Here is a 26209-nt window from a genome sequence, read left to right as displayed (position 1 = left end):
GATTCTATTTTTATTGTGGGGAAAACTACACAATACCTCTACCACTTACAATGATCTCATTGCAATCTTCCATAATTTGCTACTAATTTAGTTCTATCTACTTTTAAATTTCTGAGAAAAGGTGTTTTATTTTGTTTTGTTTTGTTTTTTTAGACTGCACTATATCCTACAAATCTCTTTATTTACCCTTTTTTTAAAAAACAGTTGTTCTCAAGTCTTTGTTTTCTTTCTTAACAAATTGTATCCTTTAGTAATTCTAATCCATTAGCCTTAGACTGGAGGCAGTGAATTTATTAATTTTATATTTTTAAAAATGTTTTACTTCACAATATTGAACCAAATTTAATTACAAAAACAAATCTAGGTACGAAAGCCAGTATATGGTTGTTTTGTTTTCCAATTTATGCCATTATTGAAAAACTTTTGCATGCAATTTGCACCTTTTTATCTCATAGTATTAATCCTAAAAAAATAAACATTTCAGATTTGTAGTTTAATGGTTCTCTGCGCTCCTAAAATTAATCTACCTTTATTTTATTGAATTTACCTCTTATAGAATTCTCATTAAAGTTTGGCTGGAGATTTTAATTCTATTGTCTTTTTTAACTTAATTTTATTTTCTTGAAAATTTTATCTATACTTTGGGTGATTTCCTCAAATAATTTTCCAATTTATGAATTATTTCTTCGGCTCTTAATTCATTATGTCTAATAAGTGTTGCATATAAGAAAATACTTTGTTTCTAATATTTTTTAAAATTGCTTTTTCCTTTGCCAAATGACCTTATTCTTACTTTATTGGTTCTATTCAAATCACGTCTTCTATTAATTTTAATATATATTCTTTGTGAAGCTTTTTTCCCCTGAATGGTCTATTTTTTTCACCTCTTAAAAGTGTGATATTTTAATTGTAAAATTTGTTCCCTTTAGAAACGTTTTCAATACATGATTTGATGCCATGGATTCTAATATAATTCTCATTAAATACTTTCTACTTGAATTTCATTTACATTTGCCTGTGTATGGGCTCATATATTTCGTCATTTTTTTAATCTCAGAATTTCAGTGCCAAGAGGGCAACGTGAAAAGTCCCAACATCTGTGTACAGTATGAGCTGGGGTTTCCACTTTTTAAATTATGACTCTTTTGAAACTCACAAATGAAGCTCAAGTGAAGGGCACATTACATGCTGAATTCTCAAACAAGAAGACAGAATTTTTCCAGTTCTATATTAGAGATAAGTCAATACTTCCTAATTCTTTGATTCATCGAAAAGACCAGTTATATATAGTTCCCTTGTACACACAAGGCCGATATCCTTGATTAGGGTCCCAATCCAATTTTAGGAACCTGAGTCCTAGAGAATATGAAGTGCACAATTTCCATACTTATCTAAGTCATTCAGTTTCAATTTCTACTTTTTGTTCTTTTTAGTCATTTTTCACTTTTGGTTCCTAGGGCTTTCTCTTTCTTAATCTTCAACTTTACTATATATTTAAAAATTACTTTTTATCCCAATTCACATGTTTATAGTGGAGATAGAGCTTGGTATATTAATCACTACTATATTGATGAGAAATCTGATGAGAAGGTCTATCTACAGGAAACTTATAAAAAATGTCCTGAAGTACTCATTTTATAATACAACTATGCATATACTTATATCTTAATAAAATACATTTTTAAAAAGTTCTACTTAGAATTAAAGAGGTTTTCGAGTCTTCTTGACCAGATTGTTAATTTATTTTTCTTAAGTGTTACACATAGTTTATAATCATGTACGATATACAAGTGCCAAAAGATATAAATGCCAGGAACATATGGATATTGTCATTTATGTTGGAGTTAGCATTTTGGTGCTGCTACATGTACATCTGTTTATAGCAGATGCAACTTAATATTACTTTTAACTAAAATCCCCAGAAAAACAAATATAACAGTAAGTAAAAATCTGTCATTCTCTCTTCAGTATTTATACCAACGAGGGAATGTTTTTTTCAAATATAATATTTCCAAATGGTAGATTTAAATAAACATGTTTTCGCTAAATTTTATAAAATTGGATTTATCTGAACCTTGGTCAGTATCAGTTATTCATAATGTATATACCAATGCATCAAGTCTGAATGACAGAAATCTCATTTCTTTTTGTATAGGCATACCTCAAATACTGTGGATTCAATTCCAGATGACTGTGATAAAATGAATATGGTAGTAAAACAAATTAAATGATTTTTTTGTTTTTCCTACATTATAATGTGATCTATTAAGTGTGTAATAGTATTATTTTTAAAGTGTAGACACCTTAATTAAAAACATAACTTGAGTGTTAAAAGATACTAACCATCATCTGAGCTTTTAAGGATTCCTAATCGTTTTGTTGGCAGTAGGTCTTGCCTTGATGTTGATGGCTGCTAACTGATCAGGATGTTGGTTGTTGAAGGCTGCAAAACTGTGGCAATTTCTTAGCATAAGGCAGTGGTAAAGTTTGTTATATAGATGACTTTTCCTTTCACTAAGATTTCTCTGTGGCACGAAATGGTGTTTGATAGCATTTTGCACAGAGTAGAACGTTTTTCAAAATTAGAGTTTATCCTTTCAAGCTCTGAGCTGCTTCACCAACTAAGTTTTTGTAATATTCTAAATCCTTTGTTGTCATTTCAATCATCTTCACCACATCTTCACCATGGGTGGAAAGAAAATCACTTTCTTTGCTCATCCATTAGAGGCAACTTCTCATCTGTTCAAGTTTTTTCATGAGAGTATATCAATTCAGTCACATCTTCAGGTTCTTTTTCTAATTCTAGTTATTCTGCTATTTCTACCACATTTCCAGTTATTTCCTCCACTGAAGTCTTGAATCCACCAAAATCATCCATGGGGATTAGAATCAGCTTCTTCCAAACTCCTGTTAATGCTGGCATTATGACCTCTTCCCATGAATTACAAATGTTCTTAATGGCATCTAGAATGGTGAATCCTTTCCAGAATATTTTCAATTTACTTTTCCCAGATCTATCACAAGAATCACTCACTATTTATGGTAGCTACAGTCTTATGAAATGTATTTCTTAAATAACAAAACTTGAAAGTCAAAATCATTCCTTGATCTACGGGCTGCAGAATGAGTATTGTACTAGTAGACATGAATACAACATTAGTCTCATTGGATATCTCTCTCTGAGTTTTTGTATGACCCGACACATTGTTTGTAAGCAGTAATATTTGAAAGAAATTGCTTTTTCCTGAGCAGTAAGTCTCAAAAGTGAGCTGAAAATATTCAGTGAACCATGTTGTAAACAGATATGCTGTCATGTAGGCTTTGCTGTTCCATTCATTTATAGAACACTACAAAGTAGATTTAACCTAATTCTTAAGAGCCCTACTACTTTTGGCATAGTAAATGATAGTAGGTTTCAACTTAAATTCACTGGCTGCATTAACTCCTAACAAGAAGGTCATCCTGTTCTCTGAAACTTTGAAGCTAGGCATTGACTTCTCCTCTCTGACTATAAAACTCCTATATGGCATCTTCTTCCAATAGAAGACAGTTTCACCTACATTAAAAAATCTATTGTTTAGTGTAGCCTCTCTTACTAATTATCTTAGCTGTATCTTCTGGATAACTTCTTGCTACACCTTTCACTGTTATGTTAAGGCTTCTTTCCTTAAACCTCACGAAACAGTGTCTGCTCATTTCAAACTTTTCTTTTGCAACTGTATCTCTTTTAGCCTTCATAGAATTGACAAAGTTAAGGCCATACTCTGGATTAGTCTTCAGCTTAAGGAAAAGCTGAGGCTGGTTTGATCTTCTCCTCAGACAATGAAAACTTTTCCCGTATCAGCAATAAAATTGTTTTGCTTTCTTATCATCCATCTCTGGAGCAGCACTTTTAATTCCTTCAAGAAATTTTTCCTTTGCATTCACTATTTGGTGCAAGGGACTTGGTTTTCAGCTTATCTCAGCTTTTGACATGCCTTCTTCACTAAGCTTAATCATTTCTAGCTTTGATTTAAAGTAAGAGATATGGGACTCTTCCTTTCACTTGAACATTTAGAGGCCATTGTGGGGTTATTAATTGGCCCAACTTCAATATGGATGTCTGTCAGAAAATACAGGGACCCAAGGATAAGGACAGAGACAGAGGAATAGCTGGTTGGGAGAGCAGTCAGGACATACACAATATTTATCAATTAAGTTTGCTGTCTTATATGTACATGGGCCCACAAAACAGTTATAATAGCAACATCAAAGATCATTGATCACAGATCACCAGAAAAAATATAATAATACTGAAAGAGTTTGAAATATCACAAGGATTGCCAAAATGTGTCACAGAGACACCTTTGATGTTGGAAAAATGATGCCAATATACCTGCTTGACACATTTGCCATAAACTTTCAATTTAGACAAAACAACAACAAAAAAACAAGACAAAAAAATAAAACCCAAAATAAACCTCAATATTTGCAAAGTATGATAAAGCAAAGCACAATAATATGTGGTATGCTTGTAATTTTTATAAATAACATAAGGTAAATACAACTTGTAATTAGTATTTAATGTCATTTAAATACATTTTATTAAATACTTAACTATGTTAATGTATCTAGCTATGCCATTTATATATTATTTTTCTAATTTTGTAATTGGCCTTTTCTTTAACTGTTTTGAATTAAAAAGAGTTTAAAAGAAAACCTTAACAAAACAGAAAGAGCAAACATATCCTAAATATGTGGCTATTTACCTCATAGTTAAACAATCATACACTAAATAAATTATGTTATTTTCATTTAATGGGGTATAATAAAAATATGAAAAATCACATTTTAAATAATTACAAAGTGTCTGTAAACATAAAAACCATTTAACCTCTCAAATTCTCTATTTATATATACTGAAATATATCATTTCTCACCTATTAGAATGTCAAAACATAAAAGATCTGACAACATATTCTGTCGGCAAGAATGTAATGAAAGAGGCACCCACACACAGATGGTGAGATTGAAAAATGGAGGGAAATTGGCTATCTTTAACAACATTATGCATACAGTCACCCTTAAATCAGCAATTTATTTTCTAGAAATCCATATGAAATGGCATATATACAATATGCATTCTGGCATTACTTTCAATAATAAAAGACTAAAATCAACTGTTTATCATGACAGAACTGGATGAATAAACTGTGACTTATATCTGTATAATAAAATACTATTCAGCTATAAAAAGAATGAGAAAGATCTCTATACTTAAATGAAATGATCTCCAGAATATATATATATGCATGTACAACATATGCATATATAATATATATAGTATATATACACATAACCACTATATATATATATATATATACACTAATATAATACTGTGTTTATATATACTAAACACCAGAAAGAATAGTCAAAAGCCAGTAAAAATGATTACCTATGGGGGGAAGAAGAGTTCAGGGATAGAATAAGTCTTCCTTAAATACAGTATGTATCTTTATGTAGTTGCTGTGTCTTATATGCTTTACATTACATAGTATTTTACATAATTAGAAAAGAAATTACATGAAAAAATTCCATAGAACTGCAAACAATAGACAATTTTGTATCAGCATGGTGACAAAACTACCATACACAAATAAAAATTGCTTTCAGTGACTTAAAGCGGACTATTTTAAGAAGAAAATTTCAAAAAAAATTTTTTTTAAAGATTTTATTTATTTATTCATGAGAGACACAGAGAGAGAAAGAGAGGCAGAGACACAGGCAGAGGGTGAAGCAGGCTCCATGCAGGGAGCCCGACGACGTGGGACTCAGTCCCACGTCTCTAGGGTCATGCCCTGGGCTGAAGGCGGCACTAAACCGCTGAGCCACCCAGGCTGCCCACCAAAATACTTTAATGGGCTGTCCGTAGATTTAGTGTTTGTAGTAATACTAGTATTGTTTATTGCTATTAGCAGTAGAATATTAGATCAAAAAATTTAATAAACAAAACTCAAGATATTTAGCATAAGAATACATACGATTGAAGATATTTGTCAAAAACATTGTGATCTTAAATTTATATTGGATTGGAAATAAAAAAAATTCATATATACATATATTCCTATAGATTTTGGCTCTCTTTGACTTATTAAAAATTCACCAGAGACTAGTTTACAATTAACATATCTGATTCAGCACTCTACCACCCCTTCCCACTCTGTCCTACACTTCACCAATGAAGCTAGGACTCCAGGGACTTGAGAGAACTGAGGACAAGGTTAGCATGTGATTGCTTTTTCCACGATAATGTCTGAAGTAGATGAACAGTGTTATGGCATCTAGGATATGGCTGCCCTCCCTTAAATGGTGCACTCTCTGGTGTCAAGTGTTAGCTAGACTTTGGTGTCTGTAATTTTCTCTTCTGGTTGTCTGTCATTTCTCTGTTTTGTACTAATAGTCTGACAATGCCTCTGTATGGAGGGCATCAAACTATTTAATTTTTCACTGAATACAAATAGCACTTAGAGGGAAAAGCCTGGGTGAGGTGCTCCTCAACTCCTTTCAACTCCAGCACTTCTAGGTATACTCCTCTCAGTTTCTTTTTCTGAGGATTCAATTATTGCCCATTTTTATTAGGTCAAAGACCAATAAAATGGGTCTTCATTGCCCATCTGATCTCCAGGAAATCCTTGAGAACTGGCTGCTCAACTCTCACTTCTCCTTCCTTGGTGCTCTCTCTCTCTTTTTCTCTTTTCCATCCCCTAGTTCAAGGAAGATCAATAAACACATTGGCAATCAGATACCCTACCTGAGATTAAGATTCCAGGCTTCTCTTCTTTTAGCCATCCTCTGCTTTTACAACTGATACCTTTGGGTATCCCTATTGTTTGATCTCTTGTTCTTCCCTCTGATATTGTTGAAAAAGATTGATATAATAGTTGCTTTTCTGAAGAAAATTATCTGTCCACATTGTTGATTTATATCTTTACAGAATACGGGTACTGAAAAATACTTTGTCTTCAAATCTGTGTTCATAAAGACAATCCCAGGATAGAAGGAAAAGTCACACTCAATATTTTCTTACAATAACTATGAGTATGATAAACACTAAATTTGAACTAAAAAAGTATTGTTTGAGAAAACTGATTAAAAGAGACAAATATATAAAAATAAAGTTCAATTTTACATTAAGAAACTTTGAAAACCGGTTAATATAAATGTGTATTTTGAAAATACAACTAGAAAGTTCTAGTAAAGAAAATGTGTTTGCCCAATATAAGCATAATTGAGATAAAGACTGTAAAACTTTGATAAAGATTATGTAAAGCTGTGAGTGCTATGCTGAAGAGGACTTAAAGTGGGAATTTTCTCTTTAGTATGTTTTTAGGAGCCATGAATGATGGAACGTGTTCTTCTTCTAAGGTTTGTGATGAAGTAAAATCAAAGAGGAGAATATACAATACATTTTGCTTCAAAAGACATATTGGTTGAGATTTAAATTGCAAATTGTATTTTATTTTTGTATAATGACCACTAAGAAAAATTCCTAAAACTTCTCCCTTCCTGCTTTTAAATAATATGTGACATTGTCCTGCAGAATTTTCTTCTATTTTGTTGATAAATCTATGTTTTTACTTTTATTTTTTTTATTATTAAAACATGGTAACATTTCTCTTTGTCTTACTCCTGTGCTTCTTCATCAAAGAGAATACACACTTTTAGCTCCAACTAAGAATGAAATTTAAATGATTAGCTCTTATTGTTTAGTTGCTGAAGTTTTCAGTTCAGATTTAAGCATTTATATCATTAAAATTACGTATTCTACTAGACAAAGTTTTACAAACTTTTGTAAAAAAAGTTCAATGTGTTTCACGATGATACCAATTAAGGTCACAGGAAAAGATTTCAGAATTTTACTGCATATTATTTATGTCTAACAGCAATCATCTCCTAAAGAAAGAATTGCCCATTACCTTTTACTCTTATTGTTTAGTTGCTGAAGTTTTCAGTTCAGATTTAAGCATTTATATCATTAAAATTACATATTCTACTAGACAAAGGCTGATAAAAAAGTTCAATGTGTTTCACGATGATACTAATTAAGGTCACAGGAAAAGATTTCAGAATTTTACTGTATATTATTTATGTCTAACAGCAATCATCTCCTAAAGAAAGAATTGCCCATTACCTTTTAGTTCACAAGACAGGTCTTTTTATTTTTAAAAGGAATTAGTCCATTTTGGTAATGATTTTCTTAACTATCATCTATAGATCCTATCAAGATTACTTTTTAACTCACCATTCCCATGCTTTATTTTAGGTGTTTTTGTCAATGGCTTTCACCATAAGTACTCAGATAGTATTTGAGTGAATCAATAATTGTGCATTATTAATTCACCTTAACTCAGACTTCATGCAAATCTGCTAACCAAATCACCTAAAAAGATACTCTCTTCTCTATTTTACTGATAATATTGGACTTGATTTTTTTTCTTTCTAAATTGCTTTTTGTTGTGTTCCCCAAAGAAAAATTCCCCCCCTCTTCTTTTTGAATATCTTCCTAGATGTATGATCAAATATCTAATTTCTTCCTAAATTCCTTTAAGAAAGTTCTTTTAACACCTGGAATTGATTTATTTAAACAATTTGGTTAATTTAAACACTACATGCTTTCAAATACAACTTGAAAACCAAGTACTTAGTCTTTTTAGGAAATACACTAGCATGTTTCCTAAAAGCACTGTTTTTCATTTAGAGTGTTAAATGTCATTTCTTCTAGCCTCTTCTATTTTGGGTATTTCTTTGAACCTTTAACAGGGCTGGGAATTTTGTTTCTTCAAAAGAACTACCTTATTCTCCATATTTCTACACAAACAAGATATCTGATTATGTTTCTAAGTAAAATAATACACTTGAAGTGTATTATTAAAAAAAATCTTTGTACTTCTGGATAATCATGGAATTATATAGCATAAATAATTCTTAACAAGCTTTCATAATATTTACTAAATATTTTAAAGTGCCAGATAATGAACTAGAATCCATGATTTTAAAAACCCATTGGGGTGCCTGGGTGGCTCACTTAGTTAAATGTCTGCCTTTGGCTCAGGTCATGATCCCAGGGTCCTGGCATTGAGCTCCGCATTGGGCTCTCTCTTCATTGGAGAGAATGCTTCTCCTTCTCCCTCTACCTGTCACTCTGCCTACTTGTGCACTTTCTCTTTCTCTGTCAAATAAATAAATAAAATAATTTTAGAAATTACATAAAGTGGTATAAAAATATGATATTCTGTATGGGTATGAAGGATGGCTACTTGGATAAAGAAGGCTTACAAAACTGGGACAGGTTCCTAATACATGTTACATCTACTTAGTTTAATTTCAAGAAGAAATAGAAGTTTGCCAAGTTAATTTGTAGGATCAGAAGTTTTTCCAAGCAGGAGTAAACAGGTATGAATTCATGGAGTTGTAAGAAAACATGCACATTTAAGCACTGCCAGTAGTTAGGTATAGCATAATGTAATGTGCAAAGGTTATGTGTAGAAGATATCAATATAGGAGAAGACAAATCAAGTAAGAATAAAATCTAAATGAAAGGTGAGTAATTTGGATTTTACCTGGATTTCTAGTCAGGGGATGACAAAAACAGTTATGTTTTAGAAACTTGAATGCAATGGTAACAGGAAGAATAAATTAGAAGCTTAAAATCATGGATATTCAGAAAACAGTTAGAGGGTATTTTGATAAGCCAACCAAGCCATAACGAAGACCTGAATGGAGGCACTGACAATGAGTATAAAGATGAATGGATAGATTCAGGAGGCAAAAAGAAGTAAAATTAATGAATCTTCATCTATTAGACATGTAAGTAAGGAAGAGGATAACATTTTTGGACTGACATGGGCAGCACAGTGAGTAGTTAAGTATTCTGAAGTTAAATAAAATTTAAGGTGAGGATAGTCAATGTTATATAAGGAATTTTATGTAAAATGAACAAATAAATAAATACAGTATAAAATTAACTATATAAGTTTAGAATCTGTATAATTGAGTTGGGATAATGAGATTCAGAGCTATCCACATATTGGTGGTAGCTGAAACCAAAAGTGTAAATGAGATTACCTGTATCAATGGTATATTGTAGGAAAGGAAGAAAATTGAGCACAAAATCTTGGAGAACAATATTTTAGGGCAATTAAGAGAAGAAATTTAGCAAAGAAGATAGAAACAAATATTCAGATATAAGAAGAAAACTGGAGAAACTAATATAATGAATGCTAAGACAGAAGACAATTTTAAGAAGACAGGAGTGGATGACCAATGGTGACAAATGTACCAGGAGTTTGAGTAACAAATCACTGGACTGTGTGATAAACAGTTATTCTGATCTTGGTGGGACCACGTATTTGGAATATTACTTAGAGGAGTAACTTCTATCTGGTTTCTGAAATAATTTCCAAGGAATGACTTGGAGTCCTTGCCATTTCTGAATTAAGTCCCCCCTCCCCCCCTTTTTTTTTTTTTACAAATTTCTCTTTCATAGAAAATATCAGAGAGTTTCATTAGTGCTATACAAGCAGCAAAATGAGAGAAGTTTATAGAAAATCTCTATTACTTCTAGATGTGTAAGAACATCTTTGATGAAAGATTAGGTTCAGGTAAATGTTATAGAGATAGAATAATGTTTTGAATATTGTAACCAAACAATTAAATAAACCCAACTGCATGAGGATAATGGTTGAGTGGGCATTTACTAGTTATAATTCAACAAAACATTCACTGTCTTCAGTGTGACAGGCCCTGTTATAGATACTTCCATACATATATAAATGATAGAGACTCTATCTCGTTATCTAGTGGTAAACTACTATAGGTTAGTTGAATTTACAACTTTCTGCTACCATGCTAAATATTTTTTTTCTGACTGCATTTATAGTACAGTAAGACTAATTGTAGAGATTACACTTCAGAACATATGTCAGCACTCTGTTGTAATCGGTTACTATTACTAAGGCAAAATGTGACACATTTATTGGGGAAATACTTGCATTGATGACTAAATAAAGGAATCTATCTACTTTAAAAATATTGAAACCTATGAAAGGACAAATATTATGTTTTTTACTTGTAATTTCCTTTGTTCAAGGGCCCAAAACTCTTGGAAGACATCCAAGGCATGATGGGGATCTAGACATTATTTAACAGAAAAATAGAGAAGAAAAAATTCCCTTGTTATATGACTCACCATGTTATAGCATTGCTCTACTCTTATAATGTCACTTGGTTTGAGTAGCTGCATTTTTATCCATCATTTATTACTAAATTATTATCGAAAAAAAATGACTGTGTGTGAAGCCACTTTGCCAGCAGGCCCCAAAAGAATCTTTACTGGGAACTATTCTTTTGATAAACAAATAGTTCCTATACACTATAACTGTGAGGTACAGAATTCAGTAGTGTTGCATTCATCTTCATTATCAAGTAGCATGGTAACAAAATAACGAAAGTAGCATTTGCTTGAATTTGATTCTCTACATATAATTAGCCATGTCAAATGTTCATTTTCAAAATAATAGTATTAAAATATTGAAATATTAACGTGGTGAAAAAAAGCAAAGTTCCCACATTTCAAAAATATGTACTTACTAATGAAAAGCATTTATTACAGTTTAAAAATAAAGTTACTTTGGCAAATACCTTATGATTTCACTCATGTGTGGAATCTCAGGAACAAATAAATAAAAGGGAATAAAAGAAAGAGAGAGCAAGACTCTTAAGTGTAGAGAACAAACTGAAGGTTACCAGAGGAGAGACTTTTCCTATCGTAGTTTGAACTCTAAACATCTGACCTCTTCCCGTGCCTCCCTCCTCTGTGTTTTCAAAGAGCTATATTCTCTTTCTATTTCTTCTCTTTTCTATCAGTAAAGTATTTGTATTGTACATATACTAGGGTTCCTTCACAGGCAGTTGCTACAAAACCATGAACATTCATAATACATTAAATTTCAAGTTTTATTTTATTTATTTATTATTATTTTTTAAAATTTCAAGTTTTAAAATACATTGGAGCTGGGGCACCTGGGTGGATCAGTTGGCTAAGTGTTTGACTCTTGGTTTTAGCTCATATCATGATCTCAGGGGGCCTGGGGTAAAGTCCAATGTCAGGTCCATGCTCAGCAGGGAGTCTGCTTGGGATTCTCTCCCATTGCCCCTTGCCACCCCTGTGCATTCTCTCTCTAAAGTAAGTAAATAAATCTTTAATAAATAAATACATTAGAGATAACACCATTGCAATTATATATATAATTATAATCTTTATGCAAGGTATAGACATCATGTAAGGATATACACACAATTCCTATAGCAGGGGAAAATACTATAATGCTTGGATAAATAATTTAACTAGTTAAATATATAATTTAATTTATAAATTACATAACATTAAAATTTATAATGTGTAATTTGTAAAATAGTAAGTAATTTGCATAATAATGCCCTATATTTATATAGTGGTTTAGCTATTATGTACTTTCACTACAAACTGCTCTTCAACTAGTAGAACCTAGTTTTGGACTTTTGGGTTAGAGCCAATTGTCCTGAGAGTAGTCTTTTTTTTTTTTTCTGAGAGTAGTCTAGATGATTTGTTGAAGAATTTTCAAAACATAAACAGTATTTGTAATCTGGGCAGTATGACCAACTAATGGATCTACCTGAGGGGTTAGAAAGAGACAGGGAAAGCCAAGTTTAGAAATGAAGGATAATATGCAGAGCTCATTAAGGAAAACAAAACAAAACAAAAAACTAAAAAAATCAAAACAAAAAAAACATGATCTTATAACATTCTGTATTTTATTATTTATATAACACATATAATTTAAAAGAATGAAAGATAAAGAGTTTCAGAAATAACAGTGTCTAAGGAATTATTGCTGGAAACTCTTATTTCCTTAAGCTCAATATAGTAAGACTTATAGATTTAACTTCCTAAGCTGAATAGGAAAAAATTGGAGAAGGAGACAAACCATGAGATACTCTTAACTCTGAGAAACAAATTGAAGGTTACTGAAGGGGAAGCAGGGGAAGCAGGGGAATGGGGTAACTGGGTGATGGGCATTAAGAAGAGCAACTAATTTGATGAGTACTGATGTTATATACCATTGACAAATTATTGAAAACTACATCTGAAACTAATGATGTACTATATGTTAGCAAATTGAATTTAAATTAAAAAATAACTTTCTTAAAAGCTCTTAAATTCATCTTTAAAAACTCTATTTCCTCTATCCTCATTTGAAGTACCAGCATATCTTGCCTGGGTTGACATAATAACCTAAGAACTGACATTCATATGTACAATAGCTTCATAAAGTATTTTCTTCAAATAGCAACACAGCCTTTTCAAAATATGAATTTTACTACATTCTCTCTCTGATTTCCATTGTTTTCTTAATATCATCTAAAAAGTCTTTCACATCTTCTCTTAAAATCTTGTGTTCCTGATTTTAATCCCTCTTTTCAACCTTTGTGTATGATGTTTCCTTTGTTCAAAAGATATCCTGCCATTACTTTGACATGGATAACAGAGAATGTTAGTGACTATGTATTAGATCCTATCTCCGCAATGAATGGTACCCTACTTTGTCACATTTCTCATCACGAACTTGACATTTAGTAGCCTTTCTTGCAGTTATAGAATTTGACCAACAATCTAATATGAAATATAGTGGAACTTCTAGTAAAGTCTTCTTTAAAGCAAGAGAATAAGTCTTTTTTTTTTTTCTTTCTCTTTCTCTTTCTCCATAACTGTCTAGGTGTGCTTGTGATGGTTTGGTTTCAGCTACTGTTTTGGATCATGAATTAGAGCCTCAGGATATTAGAGATTGTAGAAAATCTTGGCACTATCAAATGTGTTCTGGGCTACTTACTTCCAGAGTTAAAATTTAAAAATTTTTATTTAAAATTTTTATTTAAAAATACTGAGATATTAACAGAGATATTAACATTTCAAAGATTTTCAGACTCAAGTTCAGTGTTCATTACTATATAGCTGCCTGAATACAAAATATCAAGCACAATTTTCTTATATGAAGGTGAGATGCATATTCCTAGATGAAGAGAAAGACTCATGATGTTTTTAGAGATAACTTGCATTTGGTTTACCAAAATTTTCATGTAATATCCTTAGCAATTTTCCAGAGTTTGGTATTATTATCCTATTTTTGTAAATAAGGGAACTAAGTCTTGGTAATTTCCAATGATTTAACCAATGTCAGCCACAGTGGCAGAATTGGAAGTTTTTATTCAGTTTCTGGCACAGTGCTTCCCATCATATCTGCCTTCTGTATATGAAGGATGTACAGATTTGTATTTAAATGAATTTTTGTGTTTACTGACATGAATTTATATAATGGTTATGGCTCTGGTTTTAAAATGAAATTGCTCTTCTTGATTGAGGAATTTCATAAGTATTTGGTGATATGAATTTTAATTTAGTCTCAGAAGCAAACTTCCATTTGTTTTGAATCAAATTCTCATATTATTTCTTCTTTGGGAATAAAATCCTGAAAATATTCAAATAAAGCTAATGTAATCAAAAAGGTACACTACATTGTCACTATTGATCATTAATATTTTAATGGTAATAAGAATAGTAATAAAATTTTAATTTGGAAACATCAAGCAAAATAGTTAATAACAAAACAAAAAACATTGGAATGACAAAAATAGCTTTTTAAAAATACATATGTATTCCTGGAAACCATCTCCAAAGTTATGATTCAATAGGTGTGAGTAGAGTCTGGATAAATTAATTATTTCTAAGCATCTCAAGTGACTTCTGCATGTTTCTACTTCAATAGACTGAGGAACTCATCACCTAATAAATCAAAAGGAATAGAGACATAACAGGTTAGTTTTTATGATGAACTATGTTTAAGATAAAACTGGAATACAGACCACATGATAATAGAGAATTAGCTAAGTAAACAGTGAAGAAGGAGAACTAAATAAATGATCAGAGAGTGCTAAAGACAAAGGATTTAAAAAAGGAATACAGGCAATATACAAAGCTAAATTAGACAACTAAAACTGTTTTAGTAGAAAAAAACCTCAGCCTTGCATGCATACAAATTTTGACAACATTCTCTATGCAAATGTTATAAGACCTAGTACACTGTTGCTTGTTTATTATTAGTATATTAGCCATTGAGGACTTATCTATCTCTGAAATAAATTTTTATATAAAGTTAAGGATGCAAATATAAAGTGCAAAACCCATACTATGCCAGTGAAAATTCACCTAGTGAGACTAAATTGAGTTGGATATATGCAAAGTATTTGATTACAAGTTAGGTCGAAAAACTAGTATATACAGTGTATGTGATGCAGGCATATTAATGATGATAATGAAAACCATAACTTCTGTGGGCCTTGGCTTTTCTATTTTTAAAGTTGCAGCCTTAATATTGCATTAGCATATTTTTCTATTTAATTTAGAAATACATTTATAAACCTTATAAATTGACATGACATTATTTATTTTGCTTTGTGTTAACACCATAATTTCATGCTCACCATTTTGTACTAAGAAGCCAGGATTATAAGAGTTCAAACATATATGTATGTCTGTAAAATCTAATGCAACAGCTGCCAGGAGCCTTCAGCCTCCCTTAGATTAAGGGATAAAATTGAATGGACTTCTCAGCCTTTCTTAATGACTTAGCAAGCACTTGTAATAGAAAACAAAAAATGTTTCTTTTCTATTTTGCATGTGGAATTATATGCTTTTTAAATATTTTTCCATTTCTCACCCCTTTCTCTCAATAATATTCATTATATTCTTTTTAGTACATGTTTTAAAACTGTAATGATGTATAACATGCCTGTCCAATTGGGAATCTATTAATTCCAAGACATAGTAATAAAACTTAGAAGTAGAAGCAATCTTACAGATCATCTTACATACTTAGATATCAAGAAACCAAGCTCCTGGAGGTAAAGTGATTTGTCCACACCTTGTGGATTACAATATCAGGACATCAAACTGTCTTAATAGCCTGCTACTAGTTTTGACTAAATCTTCTAAATTCAGACACCACCTGAAGACTAGTGTCTATGTTAAGAGAAATATATTGTGAATGGGAAAATATATGCACATATATTGATCATCTTTCAACTCCTTCACTTGATTTTTTAAAGATTTATTTATTTATTTATTTATTTATTTATTTATTTATTTAAGAGAGACAGAGAAGGGGGAGGGGCAGAGGCATAGGCAGAGGGAGAAGCAGGCTCCATGCATGGAGCATGAGGTGGGACTCAATACTGGGACTCCAGGATCATGCCCTGGGCCAAAGTCAGATGCAAAACCACTGAGGCACCCAGGGATCCCACCACTGAGTCACCTAGGGATCCCACCACTGAGCCACCTAGGGATCCCTCACTTGATTATTCCTTTCATAACAGTCCTGAAATTCTCTGTACTATTTCCAAAGTAATCTTCCCTAATTATTGATTTTACCATTCCTCATAATAAAAGAGTCTTATTTGTACAATAGCTTCAAAATAAATCTTAAGACTTAAAGTTGTTTATCAGGTTTCTTGGTGCTTCCAAGTCTTATTTTATTCAGCCTCTCCAAAACTGTATTCATTCAGTAAGCATTTACCGAGCTTCTGTTGTATGCCATATTTAGTGTTAGGCTATGGAGATACTAAGAACAATAAAATATACTGTCTACTGGTCACAAGCTCACTCACATTAGTTAGTCAGCTTGCCTTGTTATTTAATTACTCAAATACACTTTTGGAACACTTCCCCAACACATAACACAAAGTAAGAATATGCTCATTCTTGTCATAATAATCCCATCCTTTAGTCTATCAGTCCTTGCATTTCCTGTCTATTTAATCTTTTCTGTGTTTGGAAAAGTGTATCTTCATAGTGCTTAAGAATAAAACTCCAGAGCCAATCTGTCTGTGTATACATTTCACTCTGCCTTTTGTATATATTATCTGTGTGATCTTGGGGAACATGTTAAAGTTGTTTAGGCCTTATTTTCTTATCTGAAAAATAAGAATGATACTGGCATCTACCTCTTATGATTGTGGAGATTATTTGACTTAATATTCCAAAACACTTAGGTCAAATGTCTGGAGAAGATGGTACAGTAGGAAGACCCTAAGCTCTCTTTTCCCCACAGATACAACAACATAACACTAACATCATTGTAAATAACCCAGAGAATGACTCAAAGAGTGGCAGAACAAAGTCCACAATTAAATGTAGAAAAGAGAGTGGGAAGGGTGGAGATACAGTGGAGATCAAAAACATGTTATTCTGACTGCCTGAGGGAGGGAGCTGCTGGCATGGAGAAGGGAGAGAAACAGACTATCTCACTGGGGAGCCTGCATAGGGCAGATGGATCCTCATAATATTTGGCTTTGAAAGCCAGAGGAGCTTGGGACACCTAGGTGCTCAGTAGTTGAGCATCTGTCTTTGACTCAGGGCATGATGTTGAGGTCCTGGGATCCAGTCCTGCATTGGGCTCCCTGAAGGGAGTCTGCTTCTCCCTCTGCCTGTGTCTCTGCCTCTCTTTGTGTCTCTCACGAATAAATAATTATTTAAAAAAAAAGAAAAGAAAAGAAAACCAGAGGAGCCAAATATTGTGAGTTCTTGCAATCAGTGAGACTTACAGCCTACAACTTTAAAAGCAAGTAGGCTCTATTCCGGAACAGTTGGAAGTGATCGAAGTTTATCACTTAAAAAAAGCCACATTGTGGGGAGAGAAGAGACCAAGAGAAGAAACAGAGAAGATCTACAAAAACAGTCCCCACCCTTAAAGATACAGGAAACCAGAGGTTCCTGGGTGGCTCAGTTGGTTAAGTATCTGATTTTGGCTCAGGTCATGATCTCAGGATCCCGGGATCACACCCTGTTTCAGGCTCCCTGCTCAGGGAGGAGTCTGTTTCTCCTTCTCCCTCTCTGCCCCTCACTCATGCTCTTTCTCTCTCTTTCTCTCAAATAAATAAAATTTAAAAATCTTCAAAAAGAAAAAAAGAAGAAGAGATAAAGACAGCAAAAAAACAGCCCTGGGAGATATAACATGGAAGTAGCAACTTGAAATATGCCACTGATTTGAAGAAATAATAGCTGAAAACTTCCCTAATCTGGAGAAGGAAACAGAAATTCAGATCCAAGAGGCTGTGAGAACACACAACAAAATCAATCCAAGGAGGACCACATAAAGACACATGGCAATTAAAATGGCAAAAAGTGATAAAGAATTTTAAAAGTGGCAAGAGAAGAGAAAGCAGTTACATACAAGGAAACTCCACAAGGCTATCAGTAAATTTTTAAGCAGAAACTTTGCAGTACAGAAAACAGTGGCATAATACATTCATCTGCAGCCAAGAATACTCTATCCAGCAAGGCTATCATTCAGAATAGAAGGAGACATGAGGAGTTTCCCAGACAAACAAAAGTTAAATGAGTTCATGACTACTAAACCAGCTCTATAAGATATGTTAAGTGTTCTGCGAGGGGAAGGGAAATATCATAAGTAAGCAAGAAAAGTAGGAAGCACAAAAGCAGTAAAAATCATACCTGTGAAATTCAATCAAGAGACTCAAAATGAAAGGATGTAAAGTATGGCACCATATACTTGAAACTTGGGAAGGAGAGAAAAAAAGAATGAGCCCAAACTTAAGCATCTATCAAATTAATACAGACCACTACATACAGAAATTATATACAAACCTAATGGTAAACACAAATCAAAAAGTAGTAATAGAGGGGATCCCTGGGTGGCTTAGTGGTTTAGGGCCTGCCTTTGACCTAGGGCACGATCCTGGAGACCCGGGATCAGGCCTCCAGCATGAGGCCTGCTTCTCTCTCTGTCTATGTCTCTGCCTCTCTCTCTCTCTCTCTCTCTCTCTCTATATATATATATATATATATATATATATATATATATATATATCATGAATAAATAAATAAGATCTTTTAAAAAAAAGTAGTAATAGAAATGCTAAAAATAAAGGGAAAGTGATCAAAGTATATCACTAAAAAAAGCCACATTGTGGGGAGAGAAGAGAGCAAGAGAAGAAACAGAGAAGATCTACAAAAACAAACACATAACAAGGAACAAAATGGCAATATATACATGCCTATGAATAACTACCTTCAAGGTAAATGTTAAATGCTACAATCAAAAGACATAGGGTCACAGAGTGGATTTAAAAAATACTTCTCTATATTCTGCATACAAGAAACTCATTTCAGATGTAAAGACATCTACAAATTGAAAGTGAGGGGATAGAGAACATTCATCATGTAAATGAATGTAAAAAGAAAGCCTGGGTAGCAATACTTATATCAGATAAAATCAACTTTAACAAAGTCTATAACAAGAGACAAAGAAAAATACTACATAATCATTAAAGGGGTAATCCGAAAAGAAAATCTAACAATTGTAAATATATATGCCCCTCAAATGGCAGCCCCCAAATACATAAAATATTTAATAGCAAATATAAAGGAACTAACCAATAGTTATAGCACAATAGTAAGAGACTTTAACACATTATTTACATTGATAGGCAGATCATCCAAACAGAAAATCAACAAGGAAAGAGTGGTTTGAATGATACAAAGGGCCTGATAGATCTAACTGATACATTCAGAACATTACACCCTAAAACACCAGAATATACAATCACTGTTTGTTTCTTGTTTTTCTGACTACAACACAATGGGACTAAAAAACAACCAAAAGTAAAAATCTGGAAAAAGCACAAATATATGGAGGTTAAATGACATGCTACTAACCAATGAATGAATCAACCAAGAGATAAAAAGATAAAATAAAATAAGACAAAATACATAGAGACAAATGAAAATAAACGCACAAGAACCCAAAATTTTTGGGATGCAGCAAAAGGGGTTCTAAGAAAGAATTTTATAGCAATACAGGCCTACCTCAAGAATGTAAGAAAACTTTCATAAACAATCAAACCTTATACCTAAAAGAGCTAGGAAAAGAAGAAAAAACAAAATCCAAAACCAGCAGAAAGAAGGAAATGATAAAGAGTAGAGAAATACATGACATAAAAACTAAAACAAACAAATAAACTACAACAACCAAAACCCAATAGAACAGATCCATAAAATAAGGAGCTAGTTCTTTGAAAAGATCTACAAAATTGACTCCTTGAGGGGGAGAGAGAGAGAGAGAGAGAGAGAGAGATACTAATAAACAAAATCAGATATTAAAGAGGAGAAATATCAAACAATAGAGGGACATGCAAACAATCTTAAGACAAAATTATGAAAAAATTTTATGCCAACAATTTGGAAAACCTAGGAGAAAGGATAAATTCCTAGAAACATGTAACCTACCAAAACTGAAGCAGGAAGAAAGAAAATTTGACCAGACTGATCATCAGCAATAAAATGTAATCAGTATCAATAGCTCCCAACAAACAAAAGTGTAGGACAAGAGTTTTTCTTAGGAGAATTCCACTAAACATTTAAAGAAGAGTTAATACCTATATTTCTCATTTTTTTCCAAAAACTAGAAGAGGAAGGAAAACTTCCAAAGTCACTCTAGAAGGGCAGTATTACCCTGATTCCAAAATCAGATAAAGTCAAAGAGAGAGAGAGAGAAAGAGAGAGAGAGAGAGAACTACAGGGACGCCTGGGTTGCTGAGTGGTTGAGCATCGCCTTTGGCTCAGGGCATGATCCCGGAGTCCTGGGATTGAGCGCAACATCGGGTTTCCGGCGTGGAGTCTGCTTCTCCCTCTGCCTATGTTTCTGCCACTCTCTTATTCTCTCTCTCGCTCTGTCTCTCTTTCACTAATAAATAAATATTTTTTTAAAAAGGAGAACTACACCTTAATATCTCCAATGAATATGGATATGAAAATCCTCAAGGGGGGTACCTGGGTGGCTCAGCAGTTAAGTGTTTGCCTTTGGCTCAGGGCGTGATCTTAGAGTCCCAGGATAGAGTTCCACATTGGGCTCCCTGCATGGAGCCTGCTTCTCTTTCTGCCTGTGTCTCTGCCTCTCTGTCTCTCTGTGTGTGTGTCTTTTATGAATAAAAAAATCCTCAACAAAATATTAGCAAAATGAATCCAACAACACATAAAAATATCATACACATAAATCAAGTGGGATTTATTCTCAGAATAGTTCAATATTCACCAATCAATTAATGTGATACATCAATAAGAGAAAGGATAAAAATCATAGGATCATTTCAATAGAGGGAGTACAATATCCATTCATGATAAAAGTCCTCACAAAATACGGTTAGAGGAAGCATAAGCTTTCTAAATTAAGAAACAAAACAAATGAACAGAGGGAAAAAATGTGGGATTAACCAAAAACAAACTCTTTGTACAGAGTACAAAAAGATGCTTACTAGAGGCTTGGGTGGGGGAATGGGTGATATATGTGAAGAGGATTAAGAATACAATTATCTTGAAAAGCAGTGTGTAATACATGGAGTTGTTGAATCACTATGTTTTATATCTGAAAGGAATATAATACTATGTTAATTACACTAGAATTAAAACAGACAAAATACTTAAGGCAATGTTGGCATATTATAATGCTATATCAATGTTAGTGATTATTTGGAAAATCAGAAATAATTTATTCCTTACCCCCAAAATGAAACATTCTCCTTTACTTTTTTTTAAAGATGTTATTTATTTATTCATAGGAGACAAGAGAGATGCAGAGACACAGGCAGAGTGAGAAGCAGGCTCACTGGAGGGAGCCTGATTTGGGACTGGATCCCAGAACCCCAGAATCATGACCTGAGCCAAAGGCAATGCTCAACCACTGAGCCACCCAGGTGCCCCTACTTGTAATTTTCGTTATATGTTATACAACTTAAAAGAGGCACTTTCTTAAATTTTTCCAAGTTTATTGAATTATTTATATAAATGGACAAATTAGAATCTTATCTTTGCATATTATATTATCCAAGTTTTGCATATTGCATTATCTTTGAGGTAAGGATTGTGTATAACACAATTCAAACATATGGAGATGATTTTTTACATTGTTAATGTGATAAATATTCAATTTCTATATAAAATTAAAGATTTACTCATCTGTATGCAAAACCTTCCTCCCTTACTCTCTCTATCTCCACTCATTATTCTTAACTTGCACCATCATTGCTTTTAGGATGCCAGTGCCAGAGACAGTGATACTCAAACTCTTTTTTTCCTTCCCATAGTGGTTCAAATACTTTTAATGGTCTTGTTGTTTCTTATTTATGGTAGATAGATCTTACCAAAATCCTCTTTGTTTTTGTTCCTTTTTAATTTCTTCTTTGTATTTCTTCATGAGTTATCTCAAAAAAATGTACATATATGTGGAAAAAAATATATATATACACACACATTTTGTTTTATAATCTACCTATTTATTTATAGCTTCTCCTGTCTCTCCAAGCCATGAATATTAAATAGCACTGAAATTCCAAAAGCTCTAGTTCTTTTACAATTATAAGCCATATGCAAATTCAGAGATCATTCTGGAGTCCAGCCATAATTATTGTCATATATAACTTTTTGAAAACAGAAAAAGCTTCCTAAAACAAGAATGAAGTATATATATGTGTTCTCATGTCAACAGTCATGCATTAATTGTGTTGTTTATGAAACCTGAGATACTGCTCCTAGTAACTAGTCTGCTCCTTAGCCTCTACAGAACAAAATACTGAGGTATAAATTTATGGTTCATAAAGTTCTTCAATATTGTATCTACATCAGGTATGTGAAGAAGCATGGGAACTGACAATTGCTACATGTGAGGGGGTTAGGCTCACGGACCTTCAGCTACTTCCACAAAGGTCCAAGGATAAATGTAAACCCTCAAACTGAAGCCAGGTCAGTTTATTTAGACTTCAGGGCTGTGTTCTAAAGAATGTAATGCCACTAAGATTCTAGAAGTGTCCAGAAATGTTTCAGAAAATCTACCAAAGCTTTCATCTATTTCTTCTTTAACCAATTGCTTGCTTTTTGTTAAGTAAAAATAGTTGAATGCTTTAATTTTTTTATTGAAGATTGCCTTTTGCTTGTATACAGATCACCCTGACCACAAGATAATAGGAAAAATCCAAAAGAAAAAAATCAGTTTGAAGCCAGTGTAAATATGAGAGGCATGACAAAATTTATAATGTCATCTTTGCGATCTTAGATCACTTTCACTCTGCCATCACGGTGTAAATCGATGATTTTTTTTCAAAGTCAGTGTATAATATAAGATAAAAAAAAAATCTAGAGATGCTTCCTGTGTATTGCCATGGCATCCAGCTCTTCTGCAACGCTGTCTAGTGTATATTTGAAATCATTTTGACTCAGTATTTGAACCCTTTTCCTTGATTTGGAGTCTTGAGGGAAAAAAGAAAACTTCCATTTTTATTCTGTGCTTATAGGGCCAGAAAAATATGGTTCAGACAATTACTATTTTTATTTCCCAGGTTTATTTTAGGAATAAACTTTTAAAATATCAAAAATAATAGATTGTTCCTAGTAAATAATCAATGCATATTACTAGTGTCATAAAAGTTTAAAATTATGCTAAATATTAATATTGACTCTCAATCATCTAACTGCAGATGATAAATATAAGCCAATCTTGGAAATTCCATTTCATTTTTTAATGAAATTGAAACATACACCCAAATCTGGTTTGAAGTTTGATACATTAGGAAACCACAAAGGAAAATTGCCTAACTCTGAAGAGACATATCATTTCTAGATGTGATCCTGCGCAATAATGAAGCCAATGCTGAGAATGGGAAACAATAAATCAAAGTGGAGAAATGTAAAGACCCTGGATCCTGTAATGTTCATGAGCCATCAAATCAAACAATTATGAATTCTTCCACTCTCTGGATTTTCTATTATGTGAGGAAATTAATTTCTACTTTAATCTCAGTTTTGCCATTTGTGCACAAAAATATCCTGGCTGCTAAAAAAAAAATATATATATCCTGGCTGTTATCAAAATAAATATTCATTTTAAACTTAGTGCCTTCCCTTTAATTGCCCTCTGGGAAATACTGTAATATGTCTGTAGACTTCTAAAGTAAAACCAACTAATTAATAACTCCAAGTAACCATGACAATTAATATGCTACCAAAGTGCATGAAATGCTGGATTTTATCTTCTTGAATAGTAATATTGCTTGATTCTACCTAATAATTATAATCTACTAATTTGTCTCTGAAATATTGCTATTTAGTAAAATTGAATGAATGAGGCCATTATTGTTTTTATAATGATAGCCTCTGTAAACAAAAAACTTTCAACTGGGTTTTATGAATCCTTATTAATGGTCTAACAAGATGTGAAACAATCATTAAACTATCAGATTTACAACCCCATTAACCACTAACTGGTAGCTAAATGCTAATTTGTATGCTGAAATAATTTTATTCTAGTACCAAAAACATATTCATTAAACCGCTGATATAAAGTAAATCCTTTTAAGAGTTTTGCTCCAACTTAAAAAAATGGTAAAAAATTAGCTAGACAAGGTTATGTTGCCTATATGATATTTTCAAAGGCAGAGGAACTGAGCATGCTCTCTCTAGATATGTACACAAATACATACACGAAAACATACACACTTCTTCCCATCTTATGTAAATTTATATACATTTAAATATACATATACAATATATGGGCCAGCTATATAATATATGCAATTTTCATACATGCACACAAACTCATAAGCAAATACAATGTCAGTCATATCCATCTTGTGCTGCATATCCAGGAATCAATCTTTGAAATGAGTGATAATTATTATTTCATATTTATCTTTTTACAATTGAACTGATAAAATTATCAGGGAAAATAATAACTTGCAGTTTAGAGACATTTTGTATACTTTAATATTTACACTAGACATTTTCTTTTTCAAATTAATATTCCAATTAATTTAAGTATACTGAATAAATATTTTACTCTGAAAATCAGTTATACTACATAACCACATGATGGAGGAGTTCTAATAATGCAGCTCTAATTCACTGAATGTTCACAAATACTACAGCTTATTCATTTATTATTTGTACTTATCTAATTTTTAAAAGTTTTTCTTTTTTAATTAAGTTCATAGACTTCTGAACAATATTTTTTAGGTATAAATCTTTCTTTTTTCTATGTACGCTTTTATATTACTCATATTAATCTGAGAAGGAAGTTGAATTTCTAAGTCAGGTTAATGTATTGCATAAAAATACAATGACCCTGCAATAAGTTAAGCCCGAATTTATAACTAGTTCCACATATTTGCACTGTTTCACCTCCAACCAAGAAATATACTAACAATTAATTACTTGCTTATACAAAAGAAATGTACATTTAAGAAAATCTCTGTAGAGAACTCCAAGAGGTAGAGGTTAAATGTTGTATTCAAATCAGGGAATAAATGAACTGTATCAGTTTTTAATGTATATGATATCTAGTAATTTCTATGCAGATTATTAAAATTGGAAACTTCTATTTTTCTAAACATTATAACAATATTTATAAAGTTACTGAGAAAATAAGTTTATCTTTATTAACCAAATGAGAAATATATAAACTCTATGAGAAATACATAAATATTACTAAAAATATCTGTTAAAATGGAGATTCTCAAAATATTAATATAAAATAAAGATATTGATAATTCATTTTATAGAAGTTTAGTAGAGAAATAGGTAATTTGAAAATTATTGAGCATCAATTATTAAAAGAATTGGGGATGGGATGCCTAGGTGGCTCAGTGGTTGCGCATCTGCCTTTGGCTCAGGGCGTGATCCTGGGGTCCTGGGATCAAGTCCCACATTAGGCTCCCCAAGGAACCCGCTTCTCCCTCTGCTTATGTTTCTGCCTCTGTGTCTCTCATGAGCAAAAAAAAAATCAAATAAAATATTAAAAAAATTAAATAAAAGAATTGGGGAAAATTGCCACATATTATTTATAAATGTTATTCCAAGGAATGACAAAACCTGTCTCCTTATGATAACTCAGATCAAAACCAGGAGGTTTGTTAAGTAAGACCCCAGAAATCTTTTTAAATTTATTTTTATTTTAAATAAATCAAATGAAGTGTATTCTAGAAACAATCTAAAAATATTTTGTTTTTATGAAGTCATATTTCAGTAAAATTAAAACAATGGAAGTTAATAATCAGGAAAAATTTCAGTAAGAAT

The sequence above is a fragment of the Vulpes lagopus genome, chromosome 15 (assembly GCF_018345385.1).
Source record: "Vulpes lagopus strain Blue_001 chromosome 15, ASM1834538v1, whole genome shotgun sequence".
NCBI classification, from domain to species: domain Eukaryota; kingdom Metazoa; phylum Chordata; class Mammalia; order Carnivora; family Canidae; genus Vulpes; species Vulpes lagopus.
This window is presented reverse-complemented; position numbering follows the sequence as displayed.